Source organism: Falco peregrinus, chromosome 2 (assembly GCF_023634155.1).
Source record: "Falco peregrinus isolate bFalPer1 chromosome 2, bFalPer1.pri, whole genome shotgun sequence".
Lineage (NCBI taxonomy): Eukaryota > Metazoa > Chordata > Aves > Falconiformes > Falconidae > Falco > Falco peregrinus.
The window spans coordinates 61,840,180-61,864,809 of NC_073722.1; the positions used below are offsets into that span (position 1 = coordinate 61,840,180).

The following is a 24,630-nucleotide window of genomic DNA, read 5'->3' on the forward strand; positions in this document are numbered from 1 at the left end:
GTGAAGCTTTCCACTGCACGAGGCCTGGAAGCCAAAACCTTACACAGGCTCAAATACAAGCGTGTAAGAGCCACATAAGAAAAATCTGTCCAAAACTGAATACCAAACTGACTCAAGCAGCTCTCGGTCACAAGCTGCAAGCAGCTAGGAGAACTCTAGGGAAGAAACACTACAGGCTCATCCTGTTCTTACACTCTTCACTCAGCATTTAGCCCTGGTTACTGCTAGAGATGGGACACAGCATTAGGTGGTCTTCAGTCTGACCATGCCTGGTCACACGTACGTTCTTATGTACAAGTTTGCACAAAGACAGGAAATTAAGGGACATCCAAATTGTAAAAATTATGAAATGCTGCTGTATAAGCTCAGGTCTAGCTAATGTAGCAACATTGGAGCAACATGAAGAATCCCAGTGAAAAAAATTTCCATTGCTCATCCCTTGATGCACACAGCAAAGAGAGGTAACAAACACAGAGTTTTTCTCTGCACTGAAGGCCTTTCCCCTGACTTCCGAGGAAAGCAACTCACAGCAGAAGTTCAAGATCCTCAAAGAGTTGTCTATGCTGAAATAAAGAGAAGGCAAGGAGGTTCATAACCAGCTCTGTAGTTACACCAGTACACTACCCCAATGCTGCTGGGGTAGCCAACAAGTAGATGCCCATAGGACCCCTTCAGAGCCACTGGAGTGCAACTCCCTACATAGCAACAGCCTCCATCTTCTACAAAGAAGACACAACATTAGCCAAGTGGCGAAAGAATTCCCATGTCCCCTCCAGCAAAACCAAGCCACATATCCGCACTGAAACCCCTACAGAAGCCGAAGGGACGCACACACACAACATGACACCCAAAAACCTAATGAGCAGCCCTAACAACATATAAGGACACGTTCCTAAGCACTAAGATCGCACCCAAGCACCAAAACCACAAGGACATGAATGAGAGAGAAGATCCAAACTGTCCAAAGCAGCTGGATGACTTACATAGGGCAATTCCATATGAAAGGCTGCTAGTACCAGAAATGAGACCAGAGGTAGGAAGAACTTTAGATTTGTAAGATATGGTTGCACTGGGGTGGGGGATCTGGCAGGAAGAAGACTTTATTGCTCTGAAAGTGACGCTAAGTGGGAAGGACAGAGTTCATTGGATGCAACAAGGGAATCTGACTGAAGATGTGTTCATTGACAAAGGTCAGCTTCCCAGCTGAGGAACAAAGAAACTGGACAGGTTTTGAACACCATCACATGTCTGGAGCAACAGATTCCACTCTCCAATCAAAGAGCAGGAAGGAGGAGGCCACCTGCCATCAAAAACGATGAGCAAACAGGTCACTGGTGTTTAACTAAAACGCAAGGCACCAGAGTGTGGTGCTCTCAAATAAGGGTACTGATATAGTGACATATTTGAAATTTGGTGGGAAGAAAGCAGCAGGACATGAACATCAAGATTAAGTACACAGGATGGACAGAATAATGCACACTAATATAAGAATTATATTAAAGTCTGAAATGATTTGAGTGTTAGTTGGCCACAATGAGCACAGACTAAAAATCCAGAGCTAACAGAAAAACAGAGTATTCGATCTGCAGTATCAACCTTCCCAACTAGGGTGACAACACTGGCTGCAATACACTGAAACAGGTCAAGGAGGCTACAAGATCAGAAAACACAGTAATAACAATAGTGGGAGATTTCTGCTATATTGATGTTGATTAGGCACACTGAATAATAATTTCCTGATCATATTTTTGTACAGGAATCAATGACTGCTTTGGGAAACAAGTTTGCCATGACAAGAGAAGCAATTCCTGATTTTTTCTCTAACAAAGAAATTTAAATCCTCACAGAGACCATATAAACCATTTTGAAAACCACAGCAGGGGAAAGAAAACAAACTCTTATCAACAAATAGTTTGGAAAGTGTAAAATAAAACCAGCATATTAAGTAGTGAAAGGTAAGTTACTAAAAGCAAGAACGCATCATTCAAAAAACCCTGATATCTTTCATTAAACCTTATTTTCTTCAGCTGGAAACACAGCTTGAATAACTATATTCAAAATAAATCCTTTCTCATACCAATGAAAAGCATAAAGCTTTCCAGACAGGCTGTAGGGCCTGTAAACAGTTTTGAGTACAAAAGCAGCACTCAAATTAAGATTGTTCTAGAACTGCAGGAATTTTTCTGTGCTCACTATGGATGACCAAACCCAGAGTGGTTTCTGGCCTGCAACCTTGTCTTTACATGGGATTTCAAACATCTGTCTCAGACTGAGGGTAAAAAGACCATGGGACAAGGAAACAACAAGCTACCAAGGTCAGACAGCACCCACCTCTGCCCCTGCTTCCTCCCCCAAGATAACATGGCTTGACTAACTTAAAATCTCCTGGTTCCTTCAGGCTGGTCTAGATCCTTTGCCTACCCACTATTATTTAATCCCTATAGAAGCACAAACAATTTCAGTACCTCATTTTCATCTTCCATTAGGAAACCTAAGGCAAATTCAAGACTTCTTCCAAAACAGTTTTCCCTGAAGGCAGGGCAAGAACCTGTCCTGAATAATTTTCCATTGATTTAAGTCAATCACGGAATCAACTGCTGAAAAGTATTTGCAAACTTTGCTTTCACTGCTGTTTTGACACATTAAAACTAGTTTCTGCTTGTCTGGAGACCAGCCCATAGCACAGCCTGCTCACTTAGTCATGCAACAAAAAGTTAAGATGCCATTTTGATTCAGCAGTAGCTCAGATCCAACCAAGTCTCACCTCTTTCAAGAGCTTTCTCACCACATAAAACAGGGAATATGCCAAGACATAGCAAGACTGAGATCCCAAGAATTAAAGAATTAAAGAATGACATGGTAGCTTACAGTATGTGCAGCTAATAATGCCAAAATTTGAAACAAAATAAACCTTGATCCAATCGATGCTGAAGACTCAAGAAAACTAAAAGTTTTGAGACTGAGGAATAAGGAAGTGCATCAAAGTTACATATACCAATGTGTACATACGCATATATAAGTCTGCTCACTCTGTGCCCTGGACTTTCACATAACCAGACAATATACGGTAATAAGCCACTGATTCAATTTTTTTAAAGCAAATTTTCACTTAAGTAATCAATACTTTCATAAGCAACTAGACCAGCTTCAAATACATCCTCATTTCCGCATTTAGAGTCCTAAGTGTCCTGCATAAAAAGTGAGGTATTCCTAAGGATTAACCATAGCATATAAAAATCTGTAACCTGGATGAAAATCAGTCCTCAAAAAATTATATTCTGTAACTCCACAGATACTAATATGTACATCAGGCTTATGAGAACGCTTCCTGGTGATGAGAAACTTTTTAGATTTGAGATCTGCCATAGGAAATTGAATGAAAAATTAACCTCAGCCAGCACCCTCTCCATAGCAGTGGTTAGCAGCAGATGCACAGACACAACAGGTGCCCCTCCAGAGAATATTCCTTTCCAAGGAGACACGGTTCCTGGCAGCTGACGACTTGGAGAATTCTCTAAACTAAATACTAATAAACTCTGAGTTTGTCTTACATCAACAACCATTATGCATGCCTGGCCTCCACAACACCCTAGAGCGCAGTGCAAAAGAGTTCAGCTGTTTTGTGCCTTCAATAAAGCTCAACTTGCCAAATCTCCATTGTAGATTTCAAGTACTTACACACTGCAAAGTCGTCTTAATCAGAGCTCTGAGCTTTCCACTTCCTCAACAGATATGAGATCTTGGGTAACAGAAGCATCGCTTTGGGGAAGGAAAAAAAAAAAACAACAAACCAACAGGAAAGGAGCTTGGCAAGCAGATTCTCCTCACAGAAAAGATCAGCTGCCAGCAGCCCCAGATCCAGGAGAAATACACAACAACATGCAGAACTGGGCTCCGAGCAAGAACTTGTCACTTCTACTAACCTGTAGTAGGACTGGTTCAGTGCTGGGTAACCAGGAACCAAAACCATATCAATTACAATAGATAATTCAAACTACAAGTTTACAAATTACTACAGGAATGCAAGTCACTTTGTGTCACAACACAGACAGTAATAATTTACACTCTTCCTGGTACTCCATCTGGAACTAGGTTCTTTCACCCACACCATCACATGGTGTTTACTCAAACCCATCAGCTATGTTTGTGCAGCCTGTACAAAGGGGGTGGGTAATAAATCTGAACGGAGAGGGCATGCCCAAACATGAAGAAAGGCAGTGTAAAAATGCTCTAATTAACTGAACGTGCTTTGATACCAAGCAAAATGCACCATCACCATCTGCACTTCAGCAGAAAACCATATTAAACTGTCACAATTACCACAGCCATTGAAGTCAGAAACAATTTAAGGCATTTCATACGTTAACACACTACTCTATAACCAGTTTACCTGATCATGTTCTGGAACACCACACAATCACCTAAGTCTGACCTTTTCAGCACATACACCTGAAGGCAGAAATGGCAGCACCCAGGAGGGTATTTGCAGTGATCAGGCATCCCTGCCAGCATGCTCTGTCCCGTGTTGCTCACACATGTTCCATCAGAAAGCACTGGGAAAACACGCAATTTCAGATGAAACAATTTGCACAGAATTGCAATTTCAGAGCTCCCTGTGCAGCCTCAGTAATGTCACATCCTGGTGCGAACTAGCCTGTTACCAAGCTAATTCAAACGATTAGAAGAGAGCATGAGTTAAGCTCCTAAAACAACCTCACCCAAACATTTACAACTTTACAACATACTCTTAGGAGTGAATTACATGAAGTGCTCACATGGTGATGGCAGTGCTTGCTTAAGAACACACAGTATCATCAGTGCTGGCACTGTGAAGGTGCTGTGTTTACAACAAAAAAAACCCCATGGGGTAGCTAAGTGACATCTGTATGCTTTATTCAAAGCCATTTTAAAAATCAAAATCAATGTGAGACACTTGCTACGAGCTGCAGAAATAACATGCAAGTTGTGTTTGCAAGCAATCATGTTAGCACATTTGACTGAAGGAGTAGTATCACTTTCATAGGCATAAACCACCAGGTTTTGTCTCCTACTTGGCTAATTGCCAGTCTGCTTCAAGACAGAAGCACCAGCATTAACATACAAGTAGTAACAACCAAGGAGCATGAATTTTAAGCAGTTAAATCTTGGCACTAAGGTGTGGAAGAAGTAAAAGTGGAAAAGCAATTGAGCATATGGCTGCAGAAATCAGACATCCTGAAGTTGTGAAAGAGGTGCTGGCTTCCCACAAGATGTTCAAACCATGACACAGTACCATCAGACTACTGCAAAACATATGACTGCTGATGCTAACTGGCACATCTGCCCTGCAGCTTGCTCCTACTAATGGCTTAATGGTTGCCTAACAGAGACTGCAATGCTAGTGCTTCCCCCAAACACACGGCCTCCAGTGATTCAGTCTTCAGAGCACTGGTTCAACGGAAAGCTTCAAGCCATTGCTTTCCTAAGATGAAGAGTTCTTACCTATGTAATCGTTCATAAACTCTGGCATTCTTATTGACGCGTCTTTAAGGTTGTCAGGCTGCCATCTCCATCTTTGAGTTCAGACTATTATTTGTATGCACATACACACTCAGACATCCCAATGGATTTATACAATGTCTTGATAAAAAAATTCTTCCCCCCTTAATAAATTGCCAACTTCTGATTTCTATTGTAAGGTAAGTTTTGGGAGAACTCTGTATTCAGAAGTGGAAGACCAGTACAGTGACTTTTCTTAAAAGTAAATCAAGTCCATCTTTTAGATAACCAAGATACTTGAAAACAGTGTCTAGAAATAGCATCTAGTATTTTGGGGATGTGAAGGTGCAACCTCCTAGACCAGGAAGATTCTGCAAACGTACATGCCTTTCCTCCATTCTGTTTTACAGCAAGTGACACGAAACTCATGGAAGTAAAAGAGATAAGCATTCACAAGCCAGTGACAAATGCTAGCTATTAAGACAGCATAAATAAGCAAGTGTACTTTATTATTTGAGATTAAGTGCATGATAAAACAAAACCAAAACTATCTATTTGAATGTGCAGGTGAGAACACCAACAAGCCTCTTGTTTGGATATTCCAGCACTCTCTTACAACTTAATCAGGCTCTCATTCATGGCTCCACTAAGACAGCATTCATTGCTCAAAGCAGCACAGACTACTCGTGGAGTTTTCAAAGTATGGTGCAGTATGCAATTGCACTCACAATCAGTTACATACTCGGTTAGCATTCATTTATACACTACCATCATAAACAAAGGCTGTGCATGGTTTGCTGTAAGATCAATACTCACTCTGTTATTTTTAGGCATCTGTCCTCGTTAAATTTGTCATCAACTTTTCAGGAAGATGCTTTTGGGGTTTTCTTTGCTATTTTATCACAACTGAATTGTTTAGCAGAAGCATATGTTCTTGTACAAGGAAGGATAAACTTTCAGGTCAAAATGAAAGTAAGGAGACGGAACTTGAACAAAAAACCTAAAAGCATGTTTATTGTGGCAGTTCCTTGGAATATCAGGGTTCAAGCCCTTCTTTTTGAAAGACTTGATTGAATAGTTAACGACAAGACTGACACTGTCAGCACCCTATGTCCTAATCAGTGTTCAAGTTCTTTGACTAGATAGGGGTTAAAAATACCGCTCACCTTCTCTGTTTCCTGGAATTCAGCTAAAGTGATTGCTAGCACTGAAAGGGTACATTTTCATACATTTTGGTATCTTCAAGTTACGAAACAGCGAGCCGGGATTATTTGCAAGAATTTTCCCTCTAAGACTGAAATCTTATCGGTGTAGGAAGAAAGGTGGTAATAATTATGAAGAACAAAAACGCTTTGTGAACTCATGCCAGGTCTGCCCAGCCATTGCATACAGCAAGTAAGTGAAACTCTAAAGTTCAACAAGTATGGTTTTTGCTCTTCAAGAACGCCCTGAAGTTTCAAGATAGTCTTCAAATATCTAGCAGTTTTCCTTAAGTCTTTCATCATACATTCTCTATTGCCATTTCCCATTCTTTATGGAAATTTCAGCCAACCGCACCCTTGCTGCCCATCTTCCTTTGAACAAACTTCAAACATTCAAAGCAGAAGTTGGGTTGACCTGTTTTGCACTAACTGCTCAGTCCTCTCTCTCAGCAACCCTTCTATACTCTCCATTACATGTTTCTACTTTTTTGCAGAGCTGTCAATGCTCTTAAATTGCCTCATATTCCTCACTTGCTTCTCATCCTAGCTAAAGTCAAATCTAGTACAGAAGGAATTACACAGGGAAGCAGTGCAGAATAGCCATAACACCTTGCATTCAAGACAAATGGAGGGGGATATTATTGCTATTGGTGTTGGGGGTGGGGGTGTTCTGTTTTGGTTTTTTTGTTTGTTTGTTTCTTTGGATGGGGGTTTTTTGGATATTTTTTTTTTTTTAAAAATACACCCTCTGAGTAGTCTACAGACATTTACTTAAGTGAAGACCTTTTGTCTGCTGCTAATCTCCTCTTGACTGACAAGTACGAGGCTTTCACAAAACAGCAAGCACAAAAATGGCAGAAACACTCTGCAGAAGCAGCACCATGCTGCAAAGGTAGGGGCTATAACGCCAGTCATAACCTTGGAAAAAAACCAGTTCTTGCTGCCTAACAATGAGCCACAACTTAGTCATTCATTCAGCAAGTCAGAGCAGAGATAGTTTTAATCATTACCACTGAAATAACACCTGCATTAAATATTTGCCTTTACAATGAAGTTTTAATGCCAAGCAAATAGACCACATTGTGCTAGGTGGCATACACTGAAACTACTTAACATAGTACTTACTTCAAGCTGACTTGAAGCTTTTCACATTCCTGAGCTATTTTATGAGGCATCTGTGTCCCCAGCTCTAGTGTGAGGGCTACACAACCTGTAGCTAACATTATCAGTATCCTGGCTAGTACAGTGACTTGTCAATGGAATCAGATAGTTAAGGTCATAGGAAGCCTCATCTGCTCCTGTGCATTGTGTGTCCTTTCAGATCTTCACCTAAAACTGAGAAGTTTCGGCAACTGGCTATATTTAACACCAACATATGATATGAACTAGTTTACAGAACATTTGAAGTATTCTCAACGTAACCTGTAGTGAAGCAATATACATTAAGTACAACAGTATTACTTCGCTCTGGTGGATTATTCTGTGTAACAAATCTGTAACCTGCTTAAATTGTCTGAAAAAGCAGATCAACACTCTCTAATGACTGAAAATGACGCATCTTTGCCATGATATCCTTTTGCAGTACAAACTGAAGAACTAATCAAGATGATCAGGATTTCTCATGTTAACCAGGTCAGAAGTTTAATCAGCTCACAGTTTTTGCAGACTCGAAGATGCTTGCTATGCAGAAGTGGTCATTCATTCAGAAAAGACTAAAGCCAGCCAAGAACAATTTCCACTTACTCTACAAGAGATTTTACCACTGACTTGGTACTGCACTTTTGCACTGCAACAGCATCACAGCAGAATTTAATTCTGAAGATGCTGTATTTGCCAATTAAAAGAACAGCTGTTACTACACTTCAAAAAAAAAGTTCAAGGCTACTAATTATATATAGTGAACAAAATCTAAAAAAACTGTAATAAACTGGTGATAGGAAATAATATTTTGGTAGCCAAACATACAGCTCCAACCCAACAATTAGAAGTCTTAAAGGCGCCATGGTTGTTGAGAATTTTCAGTAAGTATTGCTGAATAGTAGTTTAAATCCTATCAATCCTAACAGTTCCACCAGTATTTCATCTGCAGTACTGCACAACTGGCATCTGGATCAACCGGGCAATTCACAACCATTGTTCCAAGTGTTGCAGTCCCAGGAGAAAAACAACCAACCAATTGTTTTTATATTCAAAAAAAGTTTATGCTCCATAAAAAGGAAACCGTTTCTCACAATGAGATCAGCCCTGCAAGAAGAGTTTATGTGTACGTTTTATTTTTTTTTACGAATTTTTTTGTTTGCCTTTTGGTCCCAGAAGAAACAAGCCTCCAAATCCAGGAGGAACTAGCTCTGCAAAGCTAAACATGGCATTGCACCTCTGCAACAGACCAATGACAAGACAGATGCCGTGGCAGTTTTGCAGAGCTGTTCAGAGGAAATTGCTTGATTTATGCAACACTATGAGGTGGCAGGCTGCAGTCCGTGCCCTCTGGAAAGCACGAGCTCCCTGTCCCACTTGACACAGCTGCTGGCAGGTGCCTACAGTCTCACAAGGGCTGAAATTCCACCAGAACCTGGTGGGTGAAGGACTGGAGAGAAGGGGCAGCTAGGTGCATGTTGCTTGAAAGACTGCCAAAGCAAGGTTATCGTCTCACCTAGGTGATCTGGAAGGAAACCAGATATGCAAGCTGCCACCTGGCTCCCTGCAGATCCTCCTTGGGTCTGAGGAAGGGGCTCCACTTCAGCCCTGAGCAGCAGCACTCCTGGGGAGGGTTCTACACCTGCAGGACAACAGCAGGACTCAAAGCTCCTGTACAGAAATTGTCCCGTCAGTCCCTCTGAGACCCTGCAAGAATGCTCTAGTCTAGCAGAGAATTACGAATTTCTTAAGATTATTTTAGTATTTTTTCCTTGAATCAAGTTGCTTAAAGTTAGGCATCAAATCCAAATGCTAATTATAGCCTACATTTGTTTTACAAATCTACAGCAAAGCTTTAGAGAGCTGAAAAGTGTTTTAATTTCCAATCCTAGCCTCTCAAACGGTTCTCCCCATTCAACTATTTAGCTGACCTGACAGCTTCCCACAAAAGTAAAGCATATATACATCACCAGATCATTGCAGACACCCCGGAACTGTATGTTATACAGGAACATTAGCTTTGATTTCAACTCAGGACTGACCAAAATCAATGCCATGGGCAGTGACAGAGGTGTTACACACCCAGTGCCACATCCATACCTGATGCTCCCAGATGAGTTTCAGCTTCTGCCGCAGCCTCCCCTTGCGATGAGATGTGCACAAGCAGAGGGCATTGCACACACTGGCAAAGTACTGTCTCTGTGCTACAAAGCATAAAAGCAGCCCTGGATTTATAATAAACTCGATCATAACCATTCAATAACTGACAACCTAACAGGAGCTACATGACTGACAGGCAAAAACTGCCTTTCTCTTGCTTTGGCTGGTTTTTTTGGAAGAGTCAGCTCTGCCTTTTTTGCAAGGACTGATCACACATTAACTTCTACCATACAGCCCCTCAGTTAGATAATTTACTCTTACACATGGATTGGTTCTCTGGAGTCTCTAGGACTTGGTGCCATGTATAAACTACGCAGTCTGCAATACAGCTCGCCTCACATTTAACACTGTAGGTTTTGACTTCACTGGCTTTATAAGCCTGATGGAGAAAAAAACGGAATCACAGCATGCTGGACTCAATCTTAAAGGTCTTTTCCAACTTACAAAGATTCTATGATGACTTAAAGGATATTGCTGTGATCTGGTACACTTTAAGCAGGCATTCTACAACCAGACACCCATTTTTGTTAGCAGCAACCTATAAAACACTATTTATTGGGCTAAAGCACATTTAAGACATTCAATTCTGCAGCAGAAAATAACTGGGAGAACAAACAGATAAATGGGCTTTCGATTACTACCACCTAGAAAAAGTGTCAGTGGAAAATTACTGCAACTTTATAGATTCTGCACAGGGACAGGCAATACAAAGATTCAAGTTAAATTGTGTCTTTATATTGTTATAGACAGAACTCACAGCTTCCCCTGCTCAAAACTGCAGATAGCACCAAGATGTACAGCATCACTTCTGCAATGTGAAAGCTGTGCTTTCTGGGCTGTTCCTCCAGGGACATAATATACATCCATCATTAAAAGGGCAACAGAGACAGAATATTATTTCTGGATTTATGTTAGTCACAGACCTTCATTATTTAATTCTGCTGAGTACTAACACCAAATGACAGCTGCTAGGTCAAACAGTCACTTAACAGTACAGAAAGCCATGAAGCTATCATCCATATCAAAAGTGAGTCAGAAACACTAGCATTTCATACAGCAAGTATTCTACCCACATTGCAGCAGTCAAGAACTCCTGCACAGGGCTAACACAAATAGTGTACTTGAGTAACTTCACACAGTTGATGTTCATGTGGGAGACAGACAAGCAACTCTGCTTCCTGTGTTTCAGCTTCAAGAGGCAAGAAAATTGTTCTCATATTGGGACAGGTATTTGGCCGCCCATAGCATAAGTGGGTTTTCTGTGGGCATGAAGAAGCAGCACTTGGGGGGGCAGGGCACGGGGAAGAAGTTGATTAGGTACCTAGTAAGAGTTAATTGACATTGCACAACTGAATAATGTCCTGTGAAGGGTGAATTTTTTTTTTCAAATCAATCTCAGTACATTTCCATCCGCATGGCAAAATTATTTCATCTACCAGCATAGAGTTCACCAATGCAGGTTAACAGTGCTGCAGTTTCTAGATTTCCATCTAGAAATACACCAATTCACAGTGTACAAATCCTCATGTCCTGCTCCGTCAGGACTCCAAATGCACAGTCTGCTGATTCAAGTTCTCTGGTAAGTGAAATCCCAGAATGCTGGAGCAGCCTGAATTGAAAAGGGTTGCCTGGGCAGGGGGAGGAGAACAAACCCAAGAAAACAGAAAAACCCCAAACCACAGACACACACCCAGTGCTGAGTAATCCAAGAAAATAAACAGGGGGAAAGTCACAAAGCTTCTCCTACTAGGAAAATACATAGCCCTAACTGCTGAATGCTGAGGGAGGGGGAAAGAAAAAAAACAAACATAAAAAAAAAAAAAAGCACCACACTTGAGCTGAGCAGAACATCCAGGAAGAATCCACAAGAGATCTCCATCCCCCCGATCTCTTGCTTTAATAAATACTCTCTAAAATTAGATACATGAGAGTGCTCTCTTCCCTCCTTCATCAGGTACTGGGGATGTTTCTGGAAGAGGACACTGTTTCTACCTCAATGTTTTCCCTTCAAATCCACCTACTGGCATTGTGTTTTCTCTGAGCCAAGTTAAACACACCAGAGGCGTTTTCACAAGTCATTTGGGTAGTACACTGCTCACAAACATCAACTGCAAGCAATTAATGGCACATTACGAACTTTCTCCAGAGGAAATTGCCTCGCAAGAAGCAGGCGTGGAAGGGACTGGCACCTGGAAACCACTCGCTTCAGACCTCTGGAAAGTCCGTCTATGGCTAAGCCTTCAGGGTTGCAAAGCAGTATTTGGTGGTTAGGCTTAAAATTGTTAAAATGTTTTCTGAAAAAAAACCACTGAGGAACAGAAGCCTGCAAAATAAATCTAGGAATATGCTTGGTGTAATAAACTTGCTTGGTCTGGGTTTCTTTCATCTATAAAGAAGTTCCTAGTCAAAACTAGGTATGCCAGAAGTCAGAAGGGGGGACAGTCTCCACTGACTAGGACGATTGTCATGCAGGAGGCCAAGGTTCAATTTGCCTGCAAGTACCAAGTGCTCAAGTTAGTTCTGCTCTTCCACATGATAGACCAACTGGTAGCTTGGGTATTTCATTTCTGACCACTGGTAAGTGTCTTTAAGAAAAAAAAAAAATCAGAGATCACCTCCAGATTATTTTTCTTTTTAAAGCAGAAAGGAGAAAAATGTATATTCTCCAGTGATCACAACACGGGTAAACAGCTTGTACTGAAGCATACACGTTGGTCTAAAAATAAAGTTGTATGTCAGACAAGCAAGCCTTCTACATCAATAGAAGTTGTTAGACTGCATCATTTGACCGTTTTCTTCACAAATCACTGTACTACAGAGAATGGCTGATGTGAAAGGTAGCTGAAGTAACCATTTTCATAACATTAAACTGTACTAAAGTCTCCTGAATTGTTTCATGCAATCTTCCTCTCCCCACTCTGGCAGAAGCAAGGGCAACTGCCTGCTTAAGCTCCTAAGTTTTTAAGCTTAAGTTGTAAGATCTACCAGTTTACCACCCATCACTGTCTTAGTAGTTGCAATGAACCTGGTCTGTGCTTCCCCACATCATGTCCTTGAATTCCAGGTTTGCATATTAGGATTGAGGATTTGGGGGTTTTGATTATTCCATCCACGTTTCAAGTTAATTTTGGCAACTAACAAATTTATGGACAAACTACATTCATTCCTAAAAAATATTTTAGGTATACAAGCCAGTAATTCCATGTACTATGAGACACTGATTTGATGTACCAAAAGGGAATACAAAACAAACCCAAACCAAGCTATAGCAGAGAAGCAGCATTCCGGATACTATATGAGAATGCTTTTTATCTCCAATATATTCGAGAGATCCCCAAAGACTCCACTGAAAGAGCCTTACACCTTGAAAATAAAGAGGCAATCACATACTAACAAGCTGAAAAGCACATTTTCGTTAAGCAGAGTAATCTTACTAATGCTGGAACCACTGCAGTCATCAGTGCCTCCTCCTGTTCAACGCTAATCTTGGTGCACCAGCTTAGTAGCCAATTTTTATACCTCCATCCTATCACATTACAGTATGGATCAGTTATTTTGCACAGAGTGGACACAAGATACTACACTATCCCACTGTGCTTTCTTCAAAAAGCCTGCTCAGCATTAGCTTTCACATGCAGAAATAAAACAGAATAAACCTCAGTATCCAGGTTTATTTATATGTCAGGTACCTGAACGTTTGCTCATATGATCACACAATGGAAAAATACATTTTTAAAAGCTTTTTGACAAAGCAATCCCAAGTCTTATCAAGACTCCGAGCAAGAATCCACATTTGCATAGACTGATCCCATGGCCTGTGCAGATTCATCTTGCACGTACCCAGAAGGTCAATACATCCAAAATACTCAGTATGGAACGGGAAACCAAATACCAACCTAGAGAACATTCCTGTGGCCTCACCATCAGACCTCTCTCAAATTGAGGCTGCCAAGTTTCAAGTCTCTCATATTACATGAGCCACAAGGGTTTGACAGCCCTGTCATGCCATCCCACCTCTCTGCCGAGACACACAGAGCTAGCTGAGGTCCAGGAAAGTTGAAAGCTCCTCCAGCACAAAAGGAACCACCTCAGCAGCTTCTAACAGCTAAAGAGATGCAAGTGCATCAATGAGAGCTGCTCACTCACTTAAACAGTAACTACAAGGACTATATCGTCACCCGAATAGGGGAGATATCCCAAAGCTAGACTCTCCTGACTGCAGGCTGCCACACATTTTCCCCACAACCACAATACACCCCAACAGGTTCACACTCTGCTTTAGAAAGCTATGGATGTCTGAAAAAAAAGTTGACTCAGCAGTCAAGAAAACTTGACAAACTTTCAACCAGAAAAATTAAGACCCCTCCTGAAAAACAGTGCCTGAATAAGAGCACCCACCAGAACAGAGCAGCAGAGATGGCTTTTAGATTACTGGGCGGGGGGGGGGGGGGGGGGGGGGGCAGAGAGGGAGAGAGAAGAATAAGAGCTGAGAGTCACAAGACCGCCTTCTGCTTAATACCTACCATATTCAGAAAGAAACAAGACATCAGTACTGTCGTGTTTATTTATTAAAAATATATACAGAGAAATACCAGTCACCAGCTCCTTCTTCCAACAGAAGATGCTTGCAGACTCAGATACTGGTTAAGTGCTCAAGTGGTAACAGCGGTTTCCTACACAACAACAAAACTCAGCCTCTGTACTGATGCAGATACACATCACCAGTTTTCACCAACTAAAGCCCACGAGGTATGGTAAAGCAGAGCCAGGCTGACAGCTGAAAAGTCATGAAGACTGCAAGACATGAAGCGGGCACATTTGCTTTTCAAGCACCTGAATGTGTTGTCACAGACAGCTTCATCTAAGGTAGGGTGACCGGAACAGGACAAGTGCAAGGATCAGCCTTTTTTTCCCCACAGATGGAGGCCGATTCCTGGGTAGCAACTGGTATTATGTGATCACTTCAGATCCCACGCTCCATAAGGGAAACAAAGGCAGTGGTCCCCATCACTACCTCCATAGCCTGCCCTCCTTCACTCCATCTGTTGAGCAAAGGATCAGTTTTGGAGAGTAATAAAAACCAGCATATTAGTCAGCTGTAAGAACAGTTTCCCCTTTTCAGTTTGAAAAAAATGTATCTGCGCTCACACACACAGGGGTGTAGGTCAGAGCCCACAGCAGTTTCACTGTTCCTGTTTCCCTAAACGTTTAAGCAGATTCAGCTTAATGCACTTTTCCAGATCTTCTGGTTGGAGATGTTAGCCCACTGTGTTACAGCTAACCCTGTCTGGCTGTGCAGGACGCTGACACTGACCACAGTGCCCACTCTGTTTAAGTGTATTAAACACTATTCCTCACATGCACACACTTCCTTGCATGCACTCTTCACCTTTCAGTGGCAATAAGACATTTTATTAAGACAAACCCTTGGAAAAGTGTTGTTAGCAGTCCTGCTCTCAGGTAACAGAAAGCCACAGACGAGATACATGAGGTACAGAAATGTAGGCATGAAACAAACCAACTCCTCGCTTCCTCCTCTGCCATTTCAGGATCAGGATGGGGGACACTGAAATTAGATACTATTCTTAAAAGGTTGTTAGATAACCTAAGAAAAAATATAGTAACTTTAAGATATTACCATTGCACTACAATTCCTCAAAAGCTACTTCTGGGATTTCTTCAGAAATAATTACTACTGTTACCTAAGAGAGACCCATATGTAAGTCTGACTGCTGCATCCAACCTTTCCTCCTGCCTATCTGTTTCAGGAAGAAAGGTAAAAATCACAGCAGAGCTAAAAGCTAAGGTGAAGCCATGGCTACCCGTTTGCTTGACCCAAATCCCTGAATCACCAAGGAAGAATGGCAGAAGGAGGGAGGCGGCCCACTATCACCTGAACTGCGAGTTTTTAAAGTCACTGGTTTGCCTGTCCCTGAAGTTTAGCTCTGTCCTTGAGCACTGGATGCTTGTTTGTGGGTTAGGCAGTCCTGCCTGCAAGTTCAGCTCTATTAAGACAGAGTATTTATTACAATTTAATAATACATTCAAGTCAAAAACTGTGTTGGCTTAAATGTATTTTGCAATATTACATTAATTTCCTATTTTTTCCCATTCTAAGTATAGGTCTTCCCCAGTCCCGTAAAAAGAAACACATTAGATTTCCTTTCCCACCTTTAAAAGTTTGATCAATCTTTCCTTCTATTTAGAAATCAAATACAGGTAGCTCCTGCTTTAATAGGTTAGCTAAAGATAGATGAAAAAGCAATGCCTTAGCATGCAAAGATCAATGATCAAAGACCACCTCAAATACGAGAATACCAAAAAAAAGCCACTAAGTAGAGGTCTTTTATTATCCCCAACTCTCCATTTTAAGAACTGCAGCTTGTTTGTTCTTCCCAAATGTCAATAGAAAATGGCATATTATACTAGTTTTGCCAACACATCAACCAGCCTTCCAGGAAATAATGTGTCAGCAACATATGGAAACTACTTGCAGGGGGGGTTTGGCATTTTTTCTCCCAGACTGGCATGGTTTTAGCACTAATTGAATGTTCCCTGGTGTTTTAAAGTTAACAGCTAAAACAGAAGCATTAGTGGCTTCCACAATCAGTGACAGTATGTGTTTATCATTTGATAGAAGTCACCAAACCTCCCTCACAAAGATTACCAGCTTCAATGTAATTTTTGCAACTAAAAGGTTTACTTTGGACTACATTTAGGCAAACAGCTTCAGAAAGTACAAGTAATCTTATTATCCTCTAAGCAGCAAAGAATAAGCTGTTAAGAGCCACACAGAAGAGCATGCTTCTGTATTTATGGAACAAACAACTTCAAGTAATAAATTTGGAAAGTTACTTTAAATGTAGTAGCACGTCACACTAGGGCATGGGGTAAAGACAGACACACCACAAACTACTTTTAAAAGGCTTGTGCTTTGACTATAAAAGGGACAAGTTGAGGCCAAGTTAGACTAGTCATCAGAAGTTCTCCTCAGTGGCATACATCAGAGCAAAAGCAATCAGTAAGATTAAGGGAAAAAGAAAGAAAAAAAACCCCAACAACTACAAAACAAAAACATAGAAGCCAAACTAACATATAGAGCCCTCTCCTGAGATTTCAACTTTCAAAGAGGAGTTCAGCCATGCAGCAATAAAAGGCTCAGGCTGAAGAATTTTCCTTAGACTCTCTGCCAGCACTGCATCAAACGCTCCCTGCGTGCTAGCAACAAGTCCTAAAAGCAGGTTTGACAAGGGCTTCACAGATTTGACAGATGATACTTGCAAAAGAGCTTCTTTTGTAAAGCTTCAGACCTTATTTACAGTGAGGGACAAGAGCTCTGTTCAACTCGGTAAGCAACTGGTTTGCCCTACCAGGTCTGGAGCAAGAGGAAGATGGACTTGTCCAACTCCCCTTTCTATTACTGACGGACTCATAAGACTTAAAAAGTACAAACTGCTATTTTCATACAGCTGTGGGCTACTGCAACTCATACACAGAGCCAGGCTACGATCTTACTCCACAGCAGTTACTGTGCCCAGGAGCTTCTGCACAAGGCCACCAGTGTTGCCTGCAGGGCTCCACAAGGAGCTAGGTGTTCAGAGCTTGCAGTGCACTGGCATTGGGGTGGAGAAACACTGCCCCTGTGCTCCAAGTCACAAAGACAAAATCCACACAGACATGCAGGTGTTCCCACACCACCACCATCCTTCCCCTGTGCATCACAAATTACAACAAACAGGTACCCTAGAAGACTATTTTATATTAAAAAGTCTGCAGAGCAGCTTGGACAAATTTGATTTTAGCCTACCTTCAGACAGCCTGAGGAAAGAACAGTTGTTTGGAAAAGTCATATTGCAGCACATCAAACAATTATTCATTTTTGCCCTACAGAAGTAAAAGTTCTCCCTCCCCCTTTTAAGTCACATACACCGCAGTCTCTTACTCCTGTCTGCTACAGGCAAGGAGAGATGAATATGGTGCTTCCAAAAAGCAATTTACCCATATCGTAGATTTACCCTAGAAGTGTGTAACTTGCTGTTGCACCTCTTTACTGTAGCCTTCTCAATTAATTCAGCAATGCAGGAAAAGAGAGAAAAAAAAAAAAAAACAAACTAGGATAGCTAGGATACACACTATGTAAAACAGCATGAAGGTTACTTTCACCCTCCGTAAGTATTTCTTCCCTCAGGGTATAAAGGAATTGCAATAAATATATAGACAAATTCCTTTTAGCACAGTCTATTTAGAAGTGAAATTATGACAGCTATATTAAACTCCACTGTAACATACTCATCATTCAAATTAAGACATTCAAGTGGCATGTGCTCACCAACATTTTAAACACAAACCGCAGGTTTTGGGTACATGAACTTAAAAGACTTGACGAGTTGCCAGTGCCAGCAAGGGATGCCCAGAGCCTGCAGAAGGATCACAGGTCAGCAGAAGAGCACCTGAAGAGCAGCACAAAGGAAATCCAGCCACTCCACCAGTAGGTCAGCCTCACTGGGGGCCCAACTTAAATGCCTCTATGCAAACACACATAGCATGGGGAATAAACAAGAGGAATTAAGAGATGGGCACATGCCTGCAGGGCTGTGATCTTATTGGCATCACAGAGATGTGGTGGGATGGCTCCTATGATGGAATGTTGCAGTGGAAAGATACAGGCTCTTCAAGAAGGACAGGCAGGGGAGACAAGGAGGAGGTGTCACCCTCTACATCAATGACCAGCTGGAGTGCACTGAGGTTTGCCTGCAGATAGACAGGATTAAAGGCAGGACAGAGACAGGTGACATTGTAGTATGGGTCTGTCAAAGGCCACCTGACCAGGAAGACCAAGCGAATGAGACCCTCTGTAGACAGACAGGAGCAGCTTCACATTCACAAGCCCCAGTCCTCATGGGGGATTACAGCCACCCCAACAGCTGTTAGAGGGGCACCAACAGTGGGCACAAGCAATGCAGGAGGTTCTTGGAATGCATTGACAGGAACTTCCTTCTCCAAGTGATAGGGGAACCAGTGAGGAGAGGTGCTATGCTGGACCTCACCAACAAGGAGGGGCTCATGGAGAATGTGAAGCTCAAGAGCAACCTTTGCTGCAGTGCCCATGAAATAGCGGAGTTCAGGATCTTTAGGACAGTGAGGAAGGCAAACAACGTCACTACCCTGAACTTCAGGAGAACTAACTTTGGTCTCTTCAGGGATCTGCTTGGTAGAGTACCATGGGATAAAGCCCTGGAGGGAAAAGGGGCCCAAGAAAGCTGGTTAATATTCAAGGATCACCTCCTGCAAGCTCGGGAGCAATGTGTTCCAACGAAGAGGAAGTCAGGCAGAACGGCCAGGAGGCCTGCATGGATGAACAAGGAGCTGCTGGATAAAAATCAGACACAAACAGGAAGTCTACAAAGCATGGAAGCAAGGATATGTAGCCTGGGAGGAATATAGAGAAATGGTCTGAGCAGCCAGGGACCCACTATAGGAGATCAGGTTAGAGAACTTCTAAGGAACCTGAAAGTGTGTGACTGCATGGGGCCTAATGAGATGCATCTGTGGGTCCTAAAGGAACTAGTGGATGAAGTGGCTAAGCCCCTATCGATCATATTTGAGAAGCAGTGGCAATCCTGTGAAGTTCCCACAGACTGGAAAAGGGGAACTGTAACCCTCATTTTTAAAAAGGGAAATAAGGAAGACCTGGGGAACTACAGGCCAATTAGTCTCACCTTGGTGCCTGGCAAGACCATGGAGCAGATCCTCCTGGAAACTATGCTAAGGCACATGGAAAATAAGGAGGTGATTGGTGCCAACCACCATGGCTTCACCAAAGGCAAGTCATGGCTGAAAAATCTGGTAGCTTTCTATGACACAGTTACAGTATTGGTGGATAAGAGAAGAGCAACTGATGTCATCCACCTGGACTTGTGCAAAGTATCTGACACTGTCCCACACAACATCCTCCCCTCTAAACTGGAGACCAGATTTGATGGGTGGACCACTCGGTGGATATGGTATTGGCCTAAACCACTGCACTCAAAGAGTTGCAGTCAATAGCTTGATGTTCATGTGGAGACCAGTGATGAGCAGTGTTCCTCAGGGGTCAGTACTGGCATTGGCCCTGTTTGACACCTTTGTCGGTGATGTGGACAGTGTGGTCGAGTGCACCCTCAGCAAATGTGCCAACGATGCCAAGCCAAGTGGTGCTGTTGACATGCTTAAGGGCAGGGATACCATCCAGAGGGATCCTGACAGGCTTGAGAGGTGGGCACATGTGAACCTCACAAAGTTCAACAAGGCCAAGTGCAAGGTCCTGCAGGTGGGTTGAGGCAATCCGAAGCACAAATACAGGCTGGGAAGATAAAGGAATGAGAGCAGCCCTGAGGAGAAAGACTTGGGGGTGTTGGTGGACAAGAAGCTCAACGTGAGCCAGTATTGTGTGCCTGCAGCCCAGAAAGCCAACGGAATCCTGGGCTGCATCCAAAGACGCATGACCAGCAGCCTGAGGGAGATTTTCCTCCTCTGCTCTTGTGAGGCCCTACCTGGAGCACTGCATTGAACTTAAGGGCCTCCAACATAAGGAGATGGACTGTTGGAACAAGTCCAGAGGAGGGCCATGAAGATGATCAGAGGGCTGGAGTACCTCTGCTATGAAGAAACACTGGGAGAGTTGGCGTTGTTCAGCCTGGAGAAGAGAAGGCTCCAGAAAGACCTTACATCAACCTTCCAGTATCTCAAGGGGGCCTACAAGAAAGGTGGAGAGGGGCGTTTTACAAGGGAAAGTGGCTTTAAGCTGAAGGAGGGTAGATTTATTGAGATATTAGGAAGAAATTCTTTCCTGTGAGGGTGGTGAGACACAGGAACAGGTTACCCAGAGAAGCTGTGGATGCCCCATCCCTGGCAGTGTGCAAGGCCTGGCTGGATGGGGCTTTGAGCAGCCTGGTCTAGTGGAAGGTGTCCCTACCCATGGCAGGGGGTTTGGAACTAGACAATCATTAAGGTCTCTTCCAACCCAAACCGCTCTAGGAGTTAAACATTTCAAAATAATTTCTCTTTCTGAAGAGGAAGCAGAACTTTCTCTCCATTGATTTAATTTATCCAGTTCAGTGAGTGGGTTTTCAAGTTGTAAGAAATTAAATCAACTTGAAGTCTCTTAAAAGGTCACAAAAATGAAAGACATTTTTAAAAAACCCAACTTCTAATACTTCTGAAAAAAGAAGTTAGATTTCTAAGGTATGAAATGCATAATGGGCATCCTGTTGGTGATACATAAGTATTACAAGAAATTATGCTGGTTTCTTCAATTATAAATACAAATTGATAATGCGCCACCCTTGAAAAAAAAGGTGCAGAGTATCAACTAAGTTTTTTAGTACAGAGAAATACATGAAAACTCTCACACTACCAAGACATCCTTTAGCAACGGATGCTAAATTAATAAAACGCTTGCTCTCAGTACAGGAAACAATTCTTTCAGTTATCCCATGTTCCTAGACGACAACCCCTACCAAACGAGCTTTGTAGCATTGAAGCGCTTCACAGTGTCAAACAAGCTAGTCTAGCAAAGCCAAGTCTCTTTCTGTTCTTGAAAAAGCCTTACAAAAGTTATCGGAATGGCAGTAGGCCTCAAACTCCACCTACCACACAGCACACTACAGCTCTGCTGAGTTACCAGTGGGGGAAGACAGTACTGAAGAGCCAAGACTTGGCACTATGCAGCTTGTCACTGAGACCCCATCTCAGTGCCTCAAATACTGGGTCCCAGCTTATTGCAATTACCATCAGAAAAATACACTGCACCAGAAACTTAATAGAAAAGCAGAGCATTGAGCACATGCAGATTAGGAATAGTTGTCTGCAGGCTATAATCATCTCTCAGAGGGAAAAAACCCAACCCAAACAACCACACAGAAATCAGAAAGAACTAAACCTTATTGGTATATACCCACTTACTAGGAGGATACTCAAGTTTGAAAAAGCTCCCCCTCAGCACCACAGGCATTCTCCATTCAGAGTTTCACTGGGTAATAAGCCCTGCCGCTGCTCAGCTGGCACATAGGACAGAGCAGGATACATTAAACAGCCATCTTAAAGGCCTGTGCTACCACCACTTCAAAAAATAAGAACATCAGTAACCAAAGCTTGCAGGTCCAGGCCGTCCCTGCCCTGCTGTGCCAAGCCTGCCGTCACCCAGTCAGTACCTGACCTTCCTGGGTCACTACTTGAATGAAGTTGTTACAGTTGGTCATGACCTTAAGGATTTCTGAAGAGCTGCTCTTTAAGGTCAATCAACACTGAGCTGTGGGCTGATTTTTCTACTTTATTACTCCCCACCTTGCTCATGACAACCCCCCTCACGGAGACTAACAGGCTTTTACTCTATTTAAATACAGCTCCCCGCAAAAGAAGTGATCACCAACCACCCCCCCTCCTTCTCCTCTCCCCTTCAGAACAACACAGTTCCAGATTTATTTTCTGTTTGACCCATCCATTCATACTTCATCAACTGATTAAGCTTGTGTGCTTTCTTGGTTGTGTTTCTCAAATCATCTGCCTACCACTTGGACTGCTAAGAGTCTTTTCCCTTGACTAAGGATGCTAAAGAGTGCTGCTGGAACAAGCAAATACACACAGCAGCACCAGGCAGAGATCACTATAAGCTTCTAAAAGTTGAGCTGACAGTCTGAACACATTGTTCTGCTTCATTCAACTTAACATACGAGGGTTAGAAAAGAACCTTTTTCTTCAGAAGTAAGATTTTAAAATTTAATCTTAAAAGGAAAGTGTTATAAAGCCCCTATTAAAAGTTTTCTAGTGGAGGTATTTACTGTCTTATTTCTTGGATGAAACACAGATTGCCATTTTATTATCCAGCTGTTGAACACTCAAAAGTGAACTCTGATTTCTTTAGTTTGACCTTCCCTTTTTCTCTGATCCACTAGCAGATAACATAAAGAGGCTGGTCAACCAAAAGCATGTCTGCCTTCCCTTCCTGGGATGGCAAGCCAAAGAGAAGCTGAAATTTCATTTACAGCAAAATCCCCAAATACATTAAACAATCATAACATTTTGTCTCCAACTATTGACATGGATGATGGAAAAGAGTACTTCATACTAGTTTCAGCAGCATGAGTGCAGCAGCTCTAACAGAAGGATGCTTTTCAGCACCATGCATATTTCATAACCATATACTTGGGCACCACCCCTTTAAATCACAGGATAATAAGTGATATATTAATTCTGTGCTAGCTGTTTGCAGTATCATTCCTTTCTGTAGATATGGAAACATGAGCTCAAGCCATTAACTGTAACACTAAGCCCAGACTATTTTACTTCCCTGCTGAAATACAAATACCACACAACTTAATCAGAGTTAAGCAAAGTACTCGTTTGTCTGGGAAGTTGTTGGAACCTCAAATATTTATTCCATAGGCTTGACGTTATGGCATTTATAATTATTTTCATTAAGAGCTCCTAAGTGTGAGGTTTCACATCTACGTACCTTGAAAAATTCCCATACTTACTTGACTTGAACGTGAGATTTGTATAACAAAGCAAGATGAGGAAAGAAAATTGTCCCCCTCTGCCCAGCCAGGCTTATCTCAGCATGCCTTGTACACTGCTCCATTCCCTCAATTACAGAGAGCATCCAGTCACCAATGCAGCATGGCTGTGACCTGGCCACTAACAGAAAATACTTGGGCTAACTGGCAGAAAACCTGGGTTTGCATCATCTGGCACAAGAGGCGGGAAGTGCTCCCCTGAGAGGGATGCTTTTAGCAGAATTCTTGGTCAACTCTGGTAAAAGGCCAGAATAAAATCTGATCAGAGATGCAGCCCCAGCGTCAAAGCTCCTACCTACCTTCCAGACACAGGCAACATGGTCCTCTGGATTAAGGTAAAGGCCACTAGACATATGAAGAACAGCAGTGCAATTGCTCTCTGCTTTCTTAATTTTTTCCATTTCAATTCATAAACACCAAGACTCCCAAATTCAGTTTGAGCTTTCTGCTCATCAAACCTTTGCTTAACCCTTGCATTCCAACCCAAACAGAACTAAAAATTAAGTTATCCAAATTTAACAAGTTACCCAGTTTTCAACAAGTTTCAAAGTCTTTCATGCAGATCAGTATCTTTCAGGATTATTTTTACAAGAGTCTACACTAGCTTGTTTATACTGGACTTTGACTCACAGATGAGTGCAACTATTTAACCTAAGAAGTTCTGTAAAAAGTTCCAATACCATCTGTAAAAATTCCCTTCCTCTCAGCTAAATAGGAAAATCAGATACGTAGTCCTCCTTTAGGATACACCCTTGTTCAGGATTAGCTTTAAATTATAATCTTTGAAGTTACCAGATCAGTGCACTGTTGAGCAATTTTTATTTTTTTTGGCTACCCAGGGAACTGTGTGAGTCTCAGGGTTAAGCACATGCTGTTCTACTTACATGGCAATATGCCAAACCCATTTAAATATTTAAACGTTAACCTCAAAGTCACTGGTTTGTAGAAAAGCAGCTGTTAGTCCAGAGATTAAATTTGTTCTCCAGGCAGTATTGCTGAGTACAAAGGCCATTTTGCCCCTCTCTGAAAGTGATTTCTGGAAGAGCTGAGGAACATGGAAAAGTGACTGGAGTACTCATAATTGCTTCAGTGACAGACTT

General features: G+C 42.1%; 1 protein-coding gene across 5 annotated transcripts in view; it reads right to left on the reverse strand.

Annotated features, from left to right (window-relative positions):
* The window catches only part of MTUS1 (microtubule associated scaffold protein 1), a 130,794-nt gene that overhangs the window by 94,643 nt on the left and 11,521 nt on the right, over positions 1–24,630 (reverse strand). Inside the window, exons 1-2 of one of the 5 annotated variants that reach the window (XM_027789963.2) lie at positions 3,924–4,028; positions 3,679–3,759 (exon numbers count right to left, since the gene is read on the reverse strand). The exons of 3 other annotated variants lie outside the window; for them this stretch is intronic. The gene's annotated coding sequence lies outside the window, so the exon portion shown is untranslated. Of the gene's footprint in view, positions 1–3,678; positions 3,760–3,923; positions 4,032–24,630 lie in introns of those variants that run through there. One more of the 5 variants, XM_055794284.1, reaches the window with a different exon arrangement.